We start from the raw sequence: 6190 nt of genomic DNA on the forward strand, positions 1-6190 counted from the left end.
ATGGAGAAGGAAATTCCTTGATCCTTCGGCGGAAATAAAGGATTCAAAGAAATAAAATAATACATGTAGGTCGGCGGTCACTGAGACAATATATGAAGGATCTAACGAAAAATAACCACGTGGTTTACCGTTTACGGGGCATGGAAGACTGAACATTTTTTTCTCGGAAGACACGGCGTAAAGAAAAATGATCCAAAGGAAAATAGGTCACGGGTGTTATAACAATATTTATGGAGTATTTAATATTATCAAAAGTATTTAAATGAAAATCAATAAATATTATACGACTCTTGGCATATTTATCTTTCTCCTATTTTAAGTCCTAATCAAATTTAAATAATAATCTAAGGCTAGGGATACATCCTTCCCAGTAGGGACAAAGGTAAGATTATAAATTTAGAGGGTAGGATACTTTTAGGTCTAGAATAAATAGTTGAATTGAAAATTTTTAGAAACACTTTTAACAAATTTATAAAAAATTGATTAAAAAATAAGAAAGAAAAATTAAATTCCATACTTGCATTATTATATAAATATGGGTAATTTCACATCTAAACTTTTTATATGTTTCAATTAAGAGAGAATGTTAAACTATAGAAACGATCTAATTATAAAAAAAAGTGGTAATATATGTAAACCATAAACTAAGGCCTCGTTTGAGAAATTAGATGAGATAAAAAATATGTAAATAGGATTTGAAAAAATTAAATTATTTTTTTGTTTTGTTTGGAAGTTTGGAAAAATTGAAATGATTTGATAATGATTGGATGAAAAAATTGATTATTTAAAATTGAAAAATATTTATATTTATAGTGTTGTGGTATAAGTTTATATTTTCTATTGATTATTTATATTTATATTTGCCATGCTTACAAGCGACGGGAATTAGTGGAGTAACTGGAAGGTCCAATAGTACCTCGATCCAACCATAAATTATGATAATGGATATGGTACAAAACAGAGGCTAAAGGCCTATAAAGATATGATATTTCGATGTTGAGTAAATTGGATGAGCACTAGTATGGCGAGCTGATTACTCATATTGTTTAGGGATAAGCTACACGGCTACGTATCGTGTGACTATATTCTAATCATAATACTAATCCAATATCTCCTTACGCCTATATATATAAGTAATAGATAACTCTGAGGCTACTTGAGTTATTATATACTATTTTTTATTAACTTAGGAATTAGAGTGATTCTAGGTGTCCAGCACCATTAACCTTTGATTTGCAAGCTAATAATTACATTCGGTAGTGGGAAACGTCCTTTACATAGAAGCCGGTTGGTTTTCGGTATATGAAACAATTAAAAACAAAGATGTGTAGTGCAGCGGCTCCATGACGAAACTAGATAGACTCGTTTATTTTTAAAGATGAGATAAGATAAGATAAGATAAAATCTTTTGACATATGTTGAAATGAGATGAGATAAGATAATATTAGATGAAATATGTGTTTGTTTATAAAGATAAGATGTGTTTATTTATAGAGATAAGATGAGATGAGATTAGTTGACTTTATTATAATTAGTAATATGATGGAATCCACAAGTACTTGTAGTACTTTTTATAGTATTTTATTTGTTTAACCATTGACCACGACGCCATTTTATAGCATGAAAGTTGTCACCACTTTCATGCTTTCCGTATTTTGACTTTTTTTTAACCATTTGGTCAATTTTTTTTAACTACTTCCTTTGTTTATTTATTTACCAATGGTGCAATTTTTTTTTTTTTGCTATTTCCTTTATTTATTTATCTTATATGTAAATATTTTTTCTTTTAATCAAATATTTTGCTGCACGTTTGTTAATACTTTTACTTATTTTGTTATGTATATTCATGTCAATATATTGTTATTTAAAATATATTATTGGAGGAAATATTCATGAAATAAGATGAGATCCAAGGATATGAAAACTTAAGAAGAAAGTTGAAATATTTTGAAATGAAAATTAATAGATTAAAATATATATTTATTTTTGTAAAACTTCTTACCCTACGAAAATATTAAGAAGTTTTCAAAATTTTAATTTTTAATTGCGTAAGCAAACCATTATATTGGGTAGGGGGACTGGGGGAGACGTCCTTTACATAGAAGCAGGTTGGTTTTCGGTGTATGAAACAATTAAAAACAGAGATGCGTAGTGCAGCGGCTTCACGACGAAACTAAAAATAATCGAGAGGAGAGAGAGAGAGAGAGGGAGAAAGACAGTTGTTGGGAGTGCCGTCGAGGGTAGGTGAGAGATTTGGGGCGGACAATTGATGTGCTGTCGGGAGGGGAGAAGAAAATTACTTGATGCTACGGCGGAAATAAAGGATTCAAAGAAATAAAAGAATACAATTTATACAAGTGGGTCAGCGGTCACTGAGAGAATACACAAGGGATCTAAAGAAGAAAAAGCAATACTACATGTAATTTTGAAATTATAAATATTACGTAATTGTTTTAAAAAAAATAAAATTTATGATTAAAAAATTAATTTTTTTTATATAGATCTTATATTAATTTATTTTTTTTAAAACTATACATTATTTGTATAACTACAACTGTAAATATTATTTCTCAATAAAAAAAAAATAACCACGTGATAATTTACCGTTTACGTACGCGGCAAGGATGACTGAAATTTTTTTTTGGCGGAAGACACGGCGTAAAGAAAAATGATCCAAAGGAAAATAGGTCACGGGTGTTATAACAACAGTTATGGAGAATTTAATATTATCAAAAATATTTAAATAGAAATCAATAAATATTATACGACTCTTGGCATATTTATCTTTTTCCTATTTTATGTCCTGATCAAATTTAAATAATAATCTAACGCTAGGGATATATCCTTCCCAGTAGGGACAAAGCCAAGATTATAAATGTGGAGGGGTAGGATACTTTTAGGTCTGGTAGGATACTTTTAGGTCTAGATCAATAAATAGTACTTGAGTTGAAAATTGTTAGAAACACTTTTAACAAATTTATAAAAAATCGATTAAAAAATAAGAAAGAAAAATTAAATTCCAAACTTGCATTATTATATAAATATGGGTAATTTTACATCTAAACTTTTTATGTGTTGCAATTAAGAGAAGTTGTTAAACCATAGAAACGATCTATGTAGGGATTATAAAAAAGTGATAATATATGTAAACCATAAACTAAGGCCTCGTTTGAGGAATTAGATGAGAAGAAAAATATGTAAATAGTAACGAAATGATTTAAATTAAAATGCTTTTATTGAGTTTTAGGAAATGAAAGAGAAAATGTAAAATAAAAATATTATAGAGTTAAAATATTGTTAGAATATAATTATTGCTAAGGGTGCTCTTCTGCAGCCAAGCGAGGCTTTTCTGGGTTCAGGACCACCAGTTATTTCAGACCTGATTGACTGCCATATTCTCAAGGTGGCACTTGGCTCTCACATGCCATCACAATCACTATGTCCATAAAGTGTGTCATCTATTCTGTCTTAGACGGAGTATGAGATTTGTTAACTCTATCTTGAATAGATTTATACTGTCTTTCAGACTATGGATCCATTGAGGTTTGCAGTATAAACTAGATAATGTTAATCACGGTTGTGTACTAGGGTGTTATTAATATTGTAATTAGCTTGTAATATATTTTTCAGATTCAATTGTAATATCGGGTATTAATGTATGCAATATGCTTTTATTAGAAAAAAAAAAAAAAAAAAAAGAACTTTCTATTAACAATTTCTTAGTAATTCATTGTTGAATGGATCATCCTATTTCGCTCCACTAATTAGCAGTCACATCTATCGTTGAACTATTCTTTTAACTTGTATAAAGAAACCGTCCGGGTTCATCATGTGTTGAAGGAGGCAATCTTCGTCCCTATCATTTTACTCATTTATCAAAGTCTTTGTTCTTTTCTTGGTAGAGATATAGACATTTATGATTTGGAATGGTCTTGGTATAATTAGTCACTATAATTTGTCAAAGTCTTTGTTCCTTTTTTTTCTACGCTCATATGCATGCTGGCACGAGTACACCATCGGCCTTTTATATAAGCGATTTTCTTAAATAAAAAAAAAAAAAAATCTCAGAAAGAGATTAAATCACAAAGTTCTTTTTTATTGGTTAGGATTTGATTAAATTACAAAGTTGATAATGCAGAAGTTGCCCCAAACGTGAAAAGTTTGGAGAGGTCAGATACTTTTAGGTCTAGAATAAATAGTTGAATTGAAAAGTTTTAGGAACACTTTTAACAAATTTATAAAAAATCGAGTTAAAAATAAGAAAGAAAAAATAAATTCCAAACTTGCATTATTATAAAAATACGGATAATTTTACTTCTAAGCTTCTTATATGTTGCAATTAAGAGAAGATCATGTTGAACCATATAAACGATCAATGTAGGAATTGTAAAAAGAGTAGAAATATATGTAAACCATAAACTAATGCCTCATTTAGAGAATGAGATGAGATGAGATGAGATAAAATGAGATGAAAAATATATAAATAGTAGTGAAATAGTTTGAGTTAAGATACTTTATTGGGTTTTAAGAAATGAGAGAAAAAATGTTGAGTAAAAATATTATAAAATTAAAATATTGTTAGAATATAATTTTTTAATATAATTTAATTTTTGTTTTGGAGTTTGAAAAAGTTTAATTGTATTTTATGTTTTGTTTGAAAGTTTAAAAAAGTTATAATAATTAGGTAATAATTAGATAAAAAAGATGAATATTTAAAATTGAAAGTGTTTATGTTTGAGTTATATTTGGAAAAAAATTATGAAAAATTTTGAAATGACAGTATTTCCAAAATGAGGTCTAAGTTTTGTATTTTGCTGAATAATGTATAGTAGAAATATGATATATTTAAAAGTTTTTACGTAGCGCAATTGCATATTGTGTAGCCAACTATCAACTAATTTGAATATTAAATTCTAATTTAATTTCTTGAAATAAAATAGGAAAATAAAATGTAGTAACCATAAAATTTATATTAGTCCAAATTCAAATTTAATGATATATAAAAAAATCTATTAAAAAATTGTTGACAATTTGCAAAACACCCCATAAAACTGGTTATTTAAGAGCATCAGCTCATGCCAATTATAAATTGTGGGCAACTATCAGCCAAGCAAAATCAAAGAGAGAGATATAAAATAGGCAAGATTAAAATATATATCGGGTCACAGCCTTGCAGGTGGGCCTTGTCCCCCATTGGCTTCCCAGTAATTTCTCAGCAATTCATGGTTGAAAATTCTTGTCTACTAGTTTCATTATTGCTTCCTTTCACGTCACATGATCTAGGGCTGGGAAAATGAAAGTGTGTAACCAGCTGGGAAGATGATTGCTTTTTTACGAACTTTCGTCGAACTTTGTTGAAGGAGGCATGCATGAGTCTTCGTCCCTATCATTTTAGTCAGTTATAACCGGGCCCCAGGTTGAAAAAAAAAAAAATATGTTGTCAACGAGGATATAGACACTTGTGGTTCATAATGGTCTTGATATGAGTCACTATAATTAATTTATAATTAGTGGAGAGCCTGAGAGACTCCACGAGAAAGTCCGTCAAAGTTTTGGTTCTTTTCCACATATACCTTAATTTTCTTTCTCAAATTTTGTCCCGTAACGAAAATTTGAAGTTAGAGGAAGATCGATGCATGCTGCTACAAGTCAAGAATGGTGCTTGAAAGAGCGTACCTACATATAATATACACACACAAACACACACACACACATATAATATATATATATATATATATAGTATATGGACACATGCATGGTATAAATCTCACTCTTATCACCGAATATTTTGAAATCATTAAAAACGGTGGTTATATAAGCAAAGGTACCATATCATACTTACTAATCTAAGACTGCCAAATAATTAACTGCAAGATGGATCGATCGATTTCCTTCCTGATGTAGGGGGATCCAGTTCCGATGATCTGCTGATTTGGCAGATTCTATTATTATAGTGCTAGACTACTTGGAGAAGGCATATTGGCCCAAAGATAACAGGAAAGTGTGAAAATTTCTGAAATTGGAGCAATGTTGCACACTCGTCAGTATTTTGATAGTAACTTTTTTCAACACATACAAATGGCCACCTGGTTATGCCTAGTGATTTCCATTTTGATCCCCAAGTCCATCGGTTTTCCCTTTGATTAATAGTCAATTTGGATTTTTTTTCTTTTTATGGAAATGTTTCGCT

This window comes from Carya illinoinensis, chromosome 11, assembly GCF_018687715.1.
Source record: "Carya illinoinensis cultivar Pawnee chromosome 11, C.illinoinensisPawnee_v1, whole genome shotgun sequence".
Taxonomy (NCBI): Eukaryota; Viridiplantae; Streptophyta; class Magnoliopsida; order Fagales; family Juglandaceae; genus Carya; species Carya illinoinensis.